Raw genomic sequence first — 16,729 nt, forward strand, 5'->3', positions numbered from 1 at the left:
CTCTCAGGGTAACTCCTCTCTCTCTCTCTCTCTCTCTCTCTCTCTCTCTCTCTCTCTCTCTCTCTCTCTCTCTCTCTCTCTCTCTCTCTCTCTTAGCTCTGTCTTGCAGCCTCTTGGAGGGGTATTCTTCTACCTCCCTCTCATAACCTCTCAAGGTCTCCTTGTGCCTCCCTAAATTGCTTCCCATGCCTCTTATTTATAGCTAAATTAGAGAAGAAGGGTTGTGGCTAAGAAGAAAAGCTCTTTATAGAGAGGATCTTGGCAAAATGAGCAATCTGAATTTTCTAAGATACAATCTGATGCTCAAATCACAAATCGGATGGTTCCATTGACTCAGAAAGGGGGGTAAAACCAAGATACCTGGTCAGAAATCTTCGGGATCACTCCTTCTTCTCCCTATTTGGAGTGTTATTTGTTACCTATAAACTTCTGCAATCGCAATGCGTGTGTTTTTGCAAATCCTTATTTTTGCATTAAATCTCCAAAACTAGCTGAAAATGTCACTTTTTTTTTTTACATGACACCCCTATTCTAGAAGTTTCCATAGCTTTTTAGGATATTTACAATAATAATATCCACAATATAAAAAATATGCTAGTTTTGTCCAAAAATCTAGTATTTTTGGACCATCCATACTATACACACTGACACTAATGACTAATATGTCTCATAACTCTTGTTCACATGGTAACTTCCATGATGGGTGGCTACAGTCCTTGTCAATCCAGAAAAAATGTCGGGTTACGATCCTCATTTTTTTAAAAAATTGTTAGTTAGTTAGTTATTAACGTTAGTTAGTTTTACTTTAGTTAATCTTTCATTAGTAACCTTACTTACTTACTGATTTACTAACTAACTTTTGAACTAATCAAGTAACTTTTAATTATGTGGAAGTATTACAAGGTGAAAAGCACATGTTTCGTATCTAGAGTTTTAAAAAGAGCAATCCAAAAGTGATTGCAAAAATGGCCATCATGATTAGAAAGAATAACCTTATGAAAATTGTGATTAGGAAAGATGGTATGTTTGAGTACTTTAGTAGCTTAAGGTGCAAATGATATCATTTTATATAGTAGAAAATTTACTTGTTTGCTAAACCTATCAACGATGGTCTAGGCAAACGCATAAGCAAACTATATGATTTTCAATTATGTCATTTAATAGGCTAACAAACAATACACTCAAACACATATGTAGCAACATCATGCTACAAATCAAGCCAGTAAAAATGTTCTTTACATGTAGCAAATATGGACTAAATTCCTAAATGACCCATGTATGGGGGTGCATGCATTTTATCCATAGCAATAGCTATATAATAGTTACAGACACTTTCAATCAAGCTAGTAAAAATGTTCTTTACATGTAGCTAATATGGATTAAACTTCTCAATGACCCATATATTGGGGGGGGGGGGGGGGGGGGGGGGGGGGGGGTGTGTTTCACGGGGAGTTCACTCATAGTAAAGAAGACATGTCACCTGCGTGCAAGGACTTCTAAAAAGAACCCTATTTATAAAGCTTGTAAGACTAATCTATCCCCCTATTTAAGCTTATAAGATATATACATGTATGACTTTTTATGTATCCCCTTTCTTAAATGTAAGTCTTCATAGAACATATACTAACTTTATTTTTAAAAGTTGGAATTATCCTAAGCAATTAAAAGTATCAAAATGATCATATCACAAAGTGATTTATGTAGTGCCACTTGGATACCATCGAAGTATGTGACACAATGTTTTTGAGTGGCCATGCCCCCTTACCACATGAGGAGAGAGAGTAGGGGAATTGAACCCCTTTATACTTAAAGTGACTACACCAAGCGGACACCAAGCTCTCTTTGGAAGAAGGGGAGTTGAATCTCTCTACCAAAACCATGGGAGAGTGCCAACTCCCCCCCTCCCACACTATGATTAATACAAATCAAGAAAAAAAATCAAACAAAAACTAAAGATTTAAATTTTTTCTCTAAGAAAAACTTGGGTTTAACCTCTTACCAAGCACCTTGAAACTCCTGATACTAACATCTAGTTAGTAGTCACAAATTATAGTACACATGAATGAGTGAACTTAGTAAAGAGTAGCAACAACACAAGCATCACATGTATGTGTTTAAAAGTACTTCCCCTCATAGATATCCTTGAATGTACATATTGAAGATACCTCCAAAATTGTAATCCTGCAATGTACTTTGCTTCATTACCATAAGATTATCAATACATATACTTTTCTTCACCATCAAAGGATTGCCAATGCAGCCCTATGCCTTTTCTATTGCATATTGGTGAGACTGAGATGGACCCAAAACTATTGGCTATTGCCAAGTGTGGTTGCAAGCTGCTTCGTGCACATGAGTGATGGACAGAGTTTATGACCTTAAAACTAAAATTACACCCAAAATGGTCATAAATGTTTATGACTCTAAAACTCAAATTACACAATAACTAGATGACCACAAAAGTTATTTGATATTTCTTAATAGCATGTATGATGTATACATAATACCTTTCAACCTACAAAGAAAAACAAGATTATTAATTTAATACTAATGCATAAGGACAACACATTAAAACTATTATAGATTTGTATTTTACTCTATGCACTTCAAATTACATTATGTATCTTTTACATAGTCTTTGAAGATCTTATAGTCATTGGAATCAAGTTGATATTTCTTTGATATTGGATCATAGCTCAAATTTGCCAGAGCAATTATAGATTCCAAGGAAAGTGATTGATTATCAACAAGATCATATGTGTAGCATCTACTTCCTTTGGTTTTTTGATACCATGCTAGATGAATCTCCACATTTGGAGGATGATCTAGAAGATCAAAAGGGCCCCTTGTCTCTTTCATACCATTTCCCAGCTTCATTCTCATACTCATTACTCTTTCGAGGTACCATATGCCTTTCTTGACCCCTTGACTAGTGTTTGCAACCTTGCCTTTTCTTTGAGCTTTGTATTATCTCTAAGTATAATAACTTCAAATAGAACCGCACAATCATATCCTATTCCAAGGCAAGTACTAGTTTGAGGTTTTGACTTAATCTCAAATGAGAAATATACTCCACTTCTTACCCTTGTTAATCTATCGTTTGATAACATTGATTTCCATTCAATTGGCTCACAAGTGTGCTCTTGCACAAAGTCTTCCCATCAACTTCCAAAAAAGGTGATATTTGGCTCACCACACTCTCCTCATTGTCAACTATAGAATCCATGACATGGCGAAGCTCACTTTGTGTGATTGTATCCTCTTCATCAACATCCAATATTGTATCCATGATTACATCTCCAACAAAAACATCCAATGAAACTTATTCTTCTTCTTCAAGATTGTCATGTGCATTGTTTTCAAGATGCTCTAAGATATCTTTTTCATCCCATGAGGCACCCCATGAAGCTTCACCTTCCATATCAAGCTCGCGACACATGACCTTTGCTTCTGATAAACCCTCCTTTAATGCATATACAATTTTCTCATCAGTACTCACAACCATGTAGTCATTTAAATTTGCCAAAGGAAGGCATATGATTCATATCAACCCATATGTTTTCTTGCTTTGAGTGAGCTGCCAAAAAACTTAGATTTGAACCTGCTTGAAACTCTGAAATTCCATTCAATGCTCATGCACTACTCAACAAGTCACAACCATCATAACACCTCTCATTGCTAACCATTCCACCTACTTTACTAAAGAAATTCTCACAAGCATCAGATCCCGTAGAAGATAAAGGAACTGCTAAGTGACTATATCTGTCTCTGAAGATCTTTATGAGAAGAACCACAAAGTGACATGACAATTGGATGTCCATGAAAGTTTCTCCACTAATGAAGTTCTGCTTGAGCTTATATACATCATGCTTGGTGATTCACATGCGCCAAATCCTAATAAAACATCACAAATCAACTGATTAATAAGACATAATGGTGCTACCATAGCAACAACATGAACATACAATATCAGTTAATTATTTATATATGTTCAATAGATAACATGAATTCTGTATCTAAAAAACAAGGATACCATTCCGGCAGCTTTCACACACTCATACAAGTTGAGCGTAGGAGATAGAAAAATATCGATGTATGCTGCCACAATTGAGAGATACGCCTTTGTACCAAGTGTTCGCTCTTGACGATGATTGGATCCCATCTGCAAGAGCTCTAAAAAAATTTGAACTTTACATCTGGCTATCCTCTGTGCTGATCTCCAATTTTGTCTATCTTTTCTCTCTATATCTCCTTCTTGCAAACCATCATCATCAACCTTGAAACTTTGATATACCAAGGATACATGATTCAAGGTGACAAGATCATTACCAAGCACTAATCTTTTAGATGCATTATCTAGAGGATTAATCATCTTCTTTCCATTATGTATATAATCTTGGTCATGTAATCCAATGATTCTTCCATCATCTTCCATAGAAGATGTGAATGGCCAACTTTTCCAAGGAATTGAGTATTGAATGCCCGTAACATAGCTATAATCTTCGACCATAAGCTTTCTTCACCTTGAATCTCCATTAGAAGCATGACCAAGTATTGGTCCAATCACATCCTTCACATACATATTCCAATGCAAATTGACTTATTTCCATTGCTTCTTGATGGACATAGAGTCAAACCTATTACAAGTTAGTGGTATAAGAAGAACTAACTTTGGCAAGCATTAAGCAAGAGGATTTGCAATCAACACTCTTGCATAGTGGGCAATCACATTATGCTCAAACGCATCAACAATTCTATGATAACCATTTTCACCATCTCCAACAAGTACTACAAAATTTGAAATGCATGTGTGATCTATCTTCTTTCCACAAAAACCAACAAGTTGGTCATCTCTTGCTATCCATCTCACCATCCTCTTGATCATAGTCTCATATTTAGCAACAATGACATGTACACTTCCCATGCAAAGGTCATTTTTCAACATATGATGCTTATATGTTTCTGCCACATGCTTGAATACATCCTCTCTCAATCCGGTCCTATAACAAAGAGATTTTCTCATATCCCTAGATGTAGTTGAAAGATGTGGACCTTGAAGATTCATGGAGAGAAAGTTATGCAATCTTGTACCTCCCCAAATCTTGACATCTTCAAAGAGATTTTTTGTTGTATCAGAATATCGCTTTTCTTGACCCACTCTTCCTATGTTTTGAGAGATGTCGATGAAAAAGTCCCACAAAGCTTTCTTCCCCTCAAACAATTCATGCTTATGTGCATTCACAATATCAGTGCAAAACTTCTTTACATCTCCTCGTACCAAGGCTTCAGAAACACTTTCTTGAAGACTCCTCACCTTTACACTCAAAGTAGCAACCTTTGTCCTTGTGAACCATATTTCTTTTTTGAGTCATCAAACCATTATGTTTTTAGTCCTAGCAATTCTCAATATCTCAAAATGAGTCAAGTAATCCAATCTTCTACCACCTCTAGTGCCTCTTAATCCTCTTTTCCCTCTAGAGTGCATGTCTCGATACACACTCATGCAAAAATCTCTCTCCTTAGGAATGGATGCACATGATTAGCACTGGAGATTGGAGAAGGGAACTCCCTCCAAACTTACCCACTTGCAATCATTGTGATGAAATGTGCCATTGATCTCAACAAGCTATGTTCCCAATAAAATCATTGCCTTTATGCTTGGCTCACAAGTCCAATGCACACCTCCTCTACTATCATCCAAGAAACACTTTACATTGATCATGTGGTTTCTAAACTTATATGATCCTTGCCAAAATCCCCAACAAATAGTAGCAAGAAAACTCTCCTGTGCACAGTACATAAATTGTATTGTTCTCTTCATAGAATAAGGATTTTAAAAGAAAGACAAAAACAAATCCATAGTGCCAAAAAATACCAAGACTTGTTAAAGTTGTATACCTGAAGGTCTTTGTGGCAACTTAGAACCTGATGCATTGGAAGCATCTACATATCAAACATAGTGAAAACTATTAATTAGAGTAAAAATTTCATTGAAAAAAAAAAACAAACACCCTTTTCTTGAATTAAGTACCTATGGATTGGATTGGTTTAAAAAAACCAATTAGATTTCTTTGATTCTTGTCCAAGTCCATTACTTTACTTGGGCGGCCTACTTTCTTAAGCTCATCGCCATCTCCTTTAGTAGCGGCTCTCACATGAAGCTTTGACTTCATGTGCTCTATCATGCACAATCTCAAAGAACCTATCTTTGGGAACAATGGTAGCCACTTATCATCCAATGGACACCTTATGAAAACCTTTGACAAGGTAGTGTTGTTTCCTATAGTTTCAGGAACAAGTTGAAATTCTAGATCATTCTCACTTCCAAAAGAAGAAATCTCAAATATTGCTTCATCTATTTTTTGTTGTTTTTCTGTCTTTATCTCCTCCAATGATGGTGTGACTCCAATCATGCCATGCCTTTGCTTGCCTTTCTTATCCAAGCCAATAGCTTGTAAATGAGATAATGACTTGATACGTGAGTGTGTGAAATTGTATAGAGTATCATGCCCTCTTTGACCATAAGAGCATTCACACTCCTCACACCAAATTTGAAACAAAGATTTCCCTTCCTTATCCTTAGACATAAGCCCAAACCTATCATGTCGACCCATGGATTTTAGCTTTTCCTTAGCATTCTTGATATCCCTCTCCCACCTTTTTATCTCAGATGATATGGCAAGAAAACTTTTGAGTCTATTTTTTGGAACATCTTGGACAACACTCACATCATCCCTTTTCGACTCAATCCCATTGCTAGATACATGAAGATCACTAGCTCTAGCTTCCATGGATGGCTCCAACTCATTGCTAGCCCCCTCTGAATTCACTCTTTGATGCTTGCATGGTGACTCACTCTCCTCTCTCAATTGAGTGGTGACGTCTTCTGCATCGATTGACCATCTCTCCTCTTGCTTTGCTCCAACAGGAAGCATTCTAGAACCTTCCAAAAAGACAAAGTCATTTGATATGAGACTATCAAGGACAATATCCTCTCGTAAATCTTTATGGGTTCCTCCTTCTTTGAGAAATACAAATCCCAAAACATGGCTTTGATGTGTGCCCTCGTTTAGATGAATCAATATTTCCTTTCTTGCCATACTTATTCAAGATCAGCAAACTACAAAGCAAGAGATTCCCACTTTGAATTCTACAAAATCAATGTAGACAAACCAAGAAAGCAGTTTTCCACTCACGATACAACATTGGAATTGTGCTAGGCAGTTGTTCCTGCCCATAATAAGCTAAACAACATAAGCACATAAGTTGAAAATGCCTACAAAAAAAAAGGGTCAATGACTCAAAATCACAAATTTCTAAAGTGGAGACAAGTGAATACCTATGGGGTATATGTCTTAGTGGTTTTTTTTGGAGTTCCCATCTCCCATGTGCTCATGTCTGACATGAAACTCAGGAGCCACTAGTCCCAAAGCTCCTTGCCCAACCACTAAAGAAGAAACCTATAGAAACAACCCACTTAGACAATGATTAGAACACTTAACCGCTTGTTGGATTTTCTGTCATGATTGGAACATAATTATAAGATAATCAGATATATTGGAACATAATGGTCTACTATTATGATAATATGGTTTGCACTTATGCATTCTGGCCTGCCCTTATGGCATTGCAACATGCCCTTCCCTTATGCATTGTTCCCTTACCTTATGCATTCTAACATTCCCTTATGCATTATGACATGCCATTATGCATTATGACCTATGAAGTTGAGGTAGAAACAATGGCTAAAGTAGATGCCAAACATAGCAATTCATAGGCAACAAACGATGCAAAGGATAAACAGAGCAGTCTAGAGATGACTGGCTACAAAGAGATGACAACTCAATAACAACAAGAGTGGGCTCAAAAGTGAAATGCAATATTCTAAAGGACTAGATCAGGAAACATAGTACCATCATGCTCTTGGCAATAGCATCCAAAGGCTATAAAGCAGGTGTAGCATATGCTAATGATGAAAACAATTTTCCATTAACCCCTGTCCACAGATTTCAGCATATATCTCTTCACCTTTATCAAGTACTCCTATGATGCAATGGAAGAACAACAAATAACAATATGATGAATGATTGATCTTACTCTCACCAGGAGTATTACTTAACAAGATACTTTATAGAAACCTTCCATGGAAAAGAAATGCTCTAATAATTTGTATTTGTATCTAGAGTGCTTCTAGGGTTGGGCATATGGATTGTATGCTAGGAAAGAGGGATATACAAGTTGTTTGAAAGTTTGATGGATGTTTATACAAGCATGCCCAAAACATGTGTATATACAAGCATACCCCCAACTAAGTACTACGATCAATATGGGATTTCCTACAAAAAAATTTGTCTACATAAAAGCATTGCCATAGCCAACATGCATATATACAAGCTTGAGTTTGAAACCCTAGCTTGAGTTTGATTCACTAGTGGTCAAGCTTATCTCAATGTTTTGGTGTAACTCCACAAATACAAGAAGAAGATTCATTCAAAACCCTAGCTTTGATTGATTCCACGGCCTAAGAAGTATTTGATACCTTAATATGTCACATCAGTTTATACAAGGCCTATAGATGTTGCACACAAGGACCAAGTACTTCAAGGACTACCAACGTAAAGATACTTTACCCCTCACTCAAAGCACAAATTAGAAAACCAACAATGTGCACAATGCCTTGATACTAATCAAAGAAGGATATGAAAAACCAATTATGTGCACAATGCTTTGATACTAACAAAGAAGGATATGAAAAACCACCAATGTGCACAAAAAGGGGGGAGAGAGAACAAGTACACTATGTGAGTACAAGGCAAGTAGTAGGTATTATAATGCCACACAGGGCAACTGGAGACTCAAGAGAAATATAATCGAAGGCAGCACATTAATAAGGGGAAAAAGAATGTTGTAAGGGTAGTTTGCAAAGGAAAGGGATAGGAGTCTGTCATCTTACCTTTGCTATGAAGACATCTTGCAAGCGGCCGGTATAATTAATATAAGCTTTCTCGAACCTTCCTTAATTCATGAGGCCGATACAATAAACTTTGTCGAACCTTAATCCAAGCATCCGATATTATAAATTTTCTCGAACCTTAATCCAAGCTTGCGGACAACGGCTTGCCAAGCAAAAAATATATTCAAGTTAATATATGGATTGCATCGTTCTTGAGATTAACCGGCAAGATAAAAGGCATCCTAGCTACCTTAATCAAAGCTTCCACGAGTAGTGCGCAATGACATCGTCGACTTAGATATTCCTACACACTAGTAGCAGCTACGTGTAGTACAAATTAGGTGGACATCAGCTGCTTGCCAAGCAAAAAATATATTAAAGTTAATATATGGATTACATTGTTTCTCAGATTCTACACCAACAATATAGAAGGCATCCGTAGATGAGGCATGGCGCAAATTGACAATATACTCACTTTTTGTAGCTATCAATGGACTGCTCAAAGTATCCAAATGTCATTGTTGTATATGTCCACAGCTCAGAAATGGAATAGCTCACGATGCCAGATGCCGGCCCTCTCTCTCTCTCTCTCTCTCTCTCTCTCTCTCTCTCTCTCTCTCTATATATATATATATATATATATATATATATATATATATATATATATATATATATATATATATATATATATATATATATATATATACACACACACACACACACACACACACACACACACACACACACACACACACACACAGAGCACCTATTTGATCTTCTTCTCAATATTGTCATTGTAGATGAGTGCTCCCTCTTTCTTTCTCCCGCTACCACACACTATACTAAGTTTGGCGCCAACTAGCTATAGGTGAGTGACCCTAAACCTAATAATTAATAATATTCTTCTTCACTACCAAATAGTATATGAACTTTGGGGCCAACTAGCTATAGGTGAGTGACCCTAAACCTTAAAGGCACATTACACATTGAAAATTAGTGATTTGAAATTTTGTGTGTTATATTGACTTTCCTTTTTGTGTGAATTTAGGTGTTATTATTGTTTGTGTGTTGCATTGAGTTTTGAGTTTCTTTTGTGATGCGAGTTTATGGGCTATTATTTTGTGTGGTTTAGTGATTTTATTTTCTTCCATGTGATTTTTATTGCATCTCCATCATGGCACCTCTATGTCAAAATCCAACTGCACTAACTATTCTCATTGAAAGCTAAAACTAGAGTCGTGGATTGTGCACAAGATTTTTTTTGTGCATTTATAAAAGTAATTGTAGCGTAAGAATTCTACTTACTAGTGAAAAAAATTTATGATCTGTGACACAAGAAGTGAGGCATTCTCTTTTTGCAAGTCTAAAGTGCTCACACTCAAGCTGGCAGATGAGGGAAAAAAACTTAAGGCTACGAAGGATGATGATCCAAAGTTGTAGCGCGAGGAGAAACAACAGTCGATGCTTATTCACAGTTTGCTAATGTTTTTTTTGTTAGAAACCTTAGGTTCAATAACCCTACTATGTGAGGGTTTAGGGTTTTAACCTTACTTGTCAATGTCTCTTGTATGCCATGGAGAAACCAATCTATGGAGAGAGGTGATCAAATGCATCCCCCCTTCTTTTTTCCCTCTGTCCCCTCCTTAAATTTAAGTCTAATATAGGAAGTGACTCGTAGCGGTTACGCCCTTTTTCTCTCTTCTTCCTCTACTCTCTTCTTGTCCTTCTCCCACTTCTTTCTCCTTCTGCTCCCTCCTCTTTTTCCTTCCTCTACCACTTCTCACCTCTCTTCATCTACCTCTTCTTCTTCTTCTTCCTCTACCTCTCTCCTTTCCCTTCTTCTTCTCCTTTCCTCCTTCTCTCCCTTTTTTTCCACTTCCTCTACCTCTCTCCTACTCCTTCCCTTCTTCTTCTACTCCCCCTCTACTTCCCTCTTCCTCTACCTTCTTTTCCTCCCTCTCCTTCACTCCTCCTTCTCTTCTCTCTCTCCCTCCTTCTTACTCTTCTACCTGCTTCTTCTTTCCTCTTCTCTCCTTCTTTTTCTTCCCTCCTTCTACTTCTTATCCTCTCCTCCTTCTACCTCCTTCCTCTACTTCTTACCCTCTCCTCCTTCTTCCCTCTCTTTACTCCTTCTCCCTCTCTCCTAATCCTTCACTCCTTCTCCTTCTCTTCTCCCTCTCCCTCCTTCTTGCTCTTCCACCTCCTCCTTCTTTTCTCTCTCTTTCTTCCACTCCTTCTTCTCACCTTCTTCTCTCTCCCTATTCCTCCTCTTCTCTCTCTCTCTCACCTTGTTTCTCTTCTCCCACCCTCTTCTTCTTTCCTACCCACTTCTTTCCTCTTCTCTCCTTATTCTCTTCACGGCCTAAACAAGGAGGTCGTTAATTTTTTTTTTTGGGAGGGCCCAGGGAGGTTGGCTGATTATTTGGAGGGCCGAGGGGAGGGACCCGTGATGCTAGTCGACCAAGGAGGAACCGAGTTGTCACGGGGGGGGGGGGGAAATGATACATGGACTGGGTGGCAGAGTGGCCACGTCAATCATAGGGGGGAGAAAGGAACCCGTTCGAAAGGCCTAGGGAGGTGGTGAACACCTGTAGTCCAAGCGATGGGGTTGGCTACGGACGAGGCCCAGGGGGGGTTGGCATAGTCAAACGCAGGGGGGTTGTGCAGCAGGATGGCGGGAGTGAGATGGGCGTAGCCTCCTTCCCCAGGGGAGGGGAGAAGCCTCCCCTATATAGGGAAGGGGAGGGGATAGTTCGCATGGCCACCCTCCAATTGGAGGGTGCATGCCTCCCCTGCCAAATCCACCATTCCCACTCCCTCTCTCCTCCCCCGACTACTTTCGGCGGGGAGAGAGGGGAGGGAGTAAAAAAATTTGGGTCAAATGAAAAAAAAATTCATTTTCCTTTAATATTTAAGGGGAGGGTTTCTATGCCCCTTACACTCCATAAGAGAATTATCGAATGACCATATCCCAATGTTATAGCAATTTTCTTTATCAAAGAGACTAACGTTAAGGGCTTTACAAGGCTCTATAGCTAACAAATCTAGTCTTTAAAAAAATTGTTTATATGAATTTTTCAAAGAATCTATTAAGGAAGATGATTTATTAAAAGATAGGAACAAGGTAGAATGCATACAATATGCATCATAACCTTAAGAGAAACAACCTTAGAGAGACAATGAGAGAAGACAAATGAAAGAAACCAGAGTCAAAATCCTATCAAAAGAGATGGCAAACATGAGATAAGAATTGATTAAGACAATTGACAACCTCAAGATAAGGTCCAATAGAAGAGTACTATTGCATCTACTATGGTGGTGATCATTTGTTGTATGAACATCCTGAGCAAAGAAATAGCTTCTATTTAGACTATGGGAGAGATATGACCACGATGGAGCAAATTGTGTGTTGCAGAAAAATTAAGAACATATTTCAAAATTTTAAATATATAAAGAAATCCTATGTGCTTTGCTAAAGGGCTTAAATGATTTTTGATAGTTGGTTGTGTGAACACATTGATAGTCAACAAGCTTATTGCATGTTGGTTAACAGGAAAATGAGGCTATAAGAGATAAAGTGATTAGATTGTAAGTCTTTATAAGAGAAACCTTAATGAAGAGGCCTAATCCCAAGGCTGTACCAAGAAACTTCATTAATGGGATCAAAGACAAAGAGTTCTATAAGGCTCTAGCTAAAATCTCTAGGTTAGACACATGAACAACCTTCATGGAATATAAAGAAGCAACTATGCTAGATGACCTACTCAAAGAGAGAAAAAAAGGAATAATAAAAACAACAAGGATCATCACCTTAAGATAAACAACATTGAGAGAAATAATGAGAAAAGATAAAGGAAATGATCAAGAGTCAAGCCTATTGAGAGAGGTGGAGACCTAAGACATGTAAATAAATAAAAGCCTCAAGCTAAGGCCCAATAGTAGAAATATATATTGCACCCATTATGTTAAAATTCATTTACCATCAAAATACCTTAAGCAAAGTACCATTGTATAATCACACCATAGGAGAAATGGTGTTAGTCTCAACAAGATCTCAATTATGTGACATGGATAGAGAGTTTCATTCTTTCAAGAGCTCAACTCACCTTTGGCTCAACTCTCTCTCAGCTATTTATAATGTGCTCTAGCTTCGAACCATTCACTATTTCTCCCTCGTTCCTCATGAAAGCAAGAAAGCAAAGAAATTAAGAGGAGGTGGTAGACTTTCCTACTTACCTTCTTCCCTCCATTGTACTTCAAGATACTAATTAAATCAATAGTGGTCTCATGATCCAAGTGTAGCTCCTTAAGACACCACCTCACTTTCTTTTGATCCACATTGTAATGAAGGAGACCTAGGAGAGAGAATGAGAGAAGGGAGAGAGTGCAGAAGAGAGATAAAGACTGCAAGAAGAGAGAGAAAGAGGGTGACGAGGAGAGAGAAAGACTAGGAGTAGAGAGAGAAAGACAAGAAGAGGAGAGAGAAATGGCTGGCAGCCATGGAAGGACAGGGAAGAAGGTGAAGAAGGTGAAAGGACAAATGTATATTTATCAAAATGGTGCCTATGCAGTGTCCCTTACACCTTTTATACTTAGGTCAACTTGACCTAAGTATTTTCCTCCATTACAATCCATCCCCAGTCAAAATGAAGTTTTTGTCCTCAAAAACAAAGATCGAACTTATTGATATAGCCAAGTAGTGGGCTACAGAGTACTACTCTATACAGCATTATAAGTGGCAAAAGATAGTTGGGGGAGTTCTTGGCATAGACCCAGTAAAAGATTGCCTAATATTCAAGAGTAGTACTAGTCTATGTAGAGGGTCAAGGAGCCTATAGCCACCCGGGTCAAAAGGGAAAGTGGTATCGCTGCCATGCATTGGATCAGCTTCCATAAGGTCAAAATCAAGTACAACTGGAAGCATGATCAGCATGGTGGTATTCGCTAGCTCTTCCATAAGCCTCTCAGGCATCACCATGCTCTGTATGACTGAAGCATATGAGGCTGAAGTCACCATTGCATGGACTACATCAGCCCCTAAGTGCTGTATATTCATGGACCCTGCATTCTTAGTGATGTCCGAGCATTTAAACTGCAGATCTGTGGACTGAAGGGGCTCCCACATGGGGTCATGATCATCCAAATCCACATGCTGCCCATGGTCTTCTTTCTTGAACTATGGTTCTTGTTGTGGACCCATACCAAGGTCTTCTCCATCCTTTGCATCATAATACTCTAATACCAAGAGTATTTTGGCAGTCTTTGCCCTGCATGTGGCTTGATGATTACAAGATATTGGCTTAGCACATCGATAGCATAAGCCCGCAACATGCAATTCCTGTATCGTATCACTAGTAAGGTGTCTAATGCGTTTAGTCTTAGATAGCAATTTACACACTTGCTCATCACCATTGGACAGCTCAGTAATACTTCTGACATGCTGCTCATGGTCATCTTGCTGCTCATGTACAACAGATGGTTGTCCATGCTCATGACCATAATGCTCATGCTGTCCATATGGATGGTCATACCAATGTGGCTGTTGCTCATAATGATATTCATGCTGTCCATACTGCATATGGTGATAATAGCCATGCTGCGCATCAGAGGGACAATTTGGTTGAGCATATGCATTTGTTTCCACTGATGTTTGTTGCTCACGTACATAAGCATGCTGCTCATATTCAACAGATGGCTGTCCATGCTCATGACCATAATGCTCATGTTGTCCATATGGATGGTCGTAGCAATGTGTCTGCTGCTCATAATGATACTCATGCTATCCATACTGCATGTGATGATAATAGCCCTGCTGCGCATCACACGCATAACCGTCATAAGCATGCTGCCTTTGATCATTGATCCCACAGCATTGGTCATGCTATCCATAATCTCTATGAGAATGCATGTCACAAAAATGTTCATGCTACTGCCCAAATACATCTATTTGATGTTGCCTACTACCAAAACTTTGGTCATATTGTTGCCCATAAACATGCTGCCCAAGATTGCATGATGATTGTCCAACATGACTACAATGGTGTCCTTGCATCCTAGGCTGACCATAAGTATGATGATTGGCAAGTCCATGAGCATAGGTATTGGCATGATGCTGGTCATAATCACTGGCTTGCTACGCATATGCATGCTGCTGATCCTTAAAGTCATAGGATTATCAATGATTTCCATAGTAATACTTCCAGCATGTCTATGAGAAGGCTCAGGCTTCTGTCCATAATAATCAGGCTGTCCATATCCATGGCAAGGTACACAACATGTATGACCAAATTCGGCATAAACATAATTATTATGTTGCTATCCAGACTCTTGATGCAACTGTTGTTGCTTGTAATGTGCTAATGGTTGTTTAAGCTGTTGAGTAAAAGGCTGCCATTGCACCTCAAAAGGCTAGTGTGATTGCATTGACTGTTGCTGAATTACCTCAAAAGGCTGGTGTGATTGCATTGACTGTTGCTGAATTACCTCAGAAACTTCCTCCATCTTATGCATGTTACGCATGGTGTCGCCTCAACCTAGCACAACTCTTGCTTCTACTTTAGCCTCAAAACTGCTGCTCTGCTGAATTTGCTACTGCTGCTAGTACGTCTACAGCTAGTGTTGATGGAACCAAGACTGAAATCTAGAGTATTCCATTGGTACCACTTGCATTCCACTGCATTCTCTACCACTTGTGATCCTGCTCTTGCCCTTGTATGATAGGTAAGCTATGACTTGGCAAAGAACCTAAAATCTGCCAAGCTAATGAGTTTCCCAATGTTTGTAAACAGTACCACAAGCGTCTCCTCTGGAAGATACTATGGCAGATCAAGCAAATAAAGAAGGAACTGCAGTTCGCAACCCAGTAAGTCCTGGAAAAGAGCCTGAAATCATTTCTCACACTCTGGAACAATATTGCTATGATCAAGCCCTGAATTTAGTTGAGAGAAAGGCATTTGTCTCAATACAATCATCCAAATCCCAACCTTCTAGACCAGTCACAGAATGTTTCTATAAATGCTCCCTACCAAAAGGGGTCTGGAATCAACTCTTTATTCTAGTCTGCACTTTACAATGCACTGAACTGAAGTTTGCACCTTGGCTTGAGGCAACTGGCAAGTATCATGTCTACTGGTCCGTGAGAAAGGCGTTGCCCAACTTGAAAAGAAGTGTTGGTGCTAAAATAGAGGCCTCATTGTCCAGGCAGTTGTAGACTCAATTCCAAAATACTGGTAAACAGACTTTGCAGGAAGCACTACGGTCTTGTCTTGAGGCATCAGTGATTCCTACCTTTGAGAGGGCACGCCAAGCTATGTTTGGGCAAGTGGATGCAGCATTTCAGAAGGGCATGTCTGAGCATCACACTCATGCACAGTAGCAGTTAGTTGCTCCTCATAGCTCTCTCACCTCAACACTCCAGGAGGCATTGGCATCATCATCTTCTCTGGCTGCATCCTTAAAGGGAGACTTGGCAGATGGGCAAAGGAAGCTGCTTGCACTTGTTGAAAGTACGGGTGCTGCCCGTGGAACCTATAAACCTTCAAATGGCAGTCTTCTTGAGAATGTTGGAGTAGTCTCTTGGTTATGTAATCAGGTAGACCCTGGAACACTCTTTATGAACAATCCAGTTCCTTTGAGCCAAGGAATGATTCTAATGACCCCACTCTTGCTCCATACATGCCGCATTTTCTGGAAGTTCTCTATACTAATTTGCATGCACAAGTGTTCCCCGGACACAGACTTCAAATGTATCAGAACCCAGTAGCATTTTAGTTGTCT

At 38.9% G+C, this 16,729-nt stretch overlaps 2 pseudogenes; both read right to left on the reverse strand.

The window, feature by feature from the left end:
• Nucleotides 1–2,616: 2,616 nt before the first annotated feature.
• On the reverse strand, nt 2,617–3,884 carry LOC148011020 (uncharacterized; annotated as a pseudogene).
• Nucleotides 3,885–4,600: 716 nt separating this feature from the next.
• On the reverse strand, nt 4,601–5,485 carry LOC148011021 (uncharacterized; annotated as a pseudogene).
• Nucleotides 5,486–16,729: the final 11,244 nt, after the last annotated feature.

This window comes from Lygodium microphyllum, chromosome 29 (genome assembly GCF_053477565.2).
Source record: "Lygodium microphyllum isolate KBCC chromosome 29, Lygodium_microphyllum_v1.1.10, whole genome shotgun sequence".
NCBI lineage: Eukaryota > Viridiplantae > Streptophyta > Polypodiopsida > Schizaeales > Lygodiaceae > Lygodium > Lygodium microphyllum.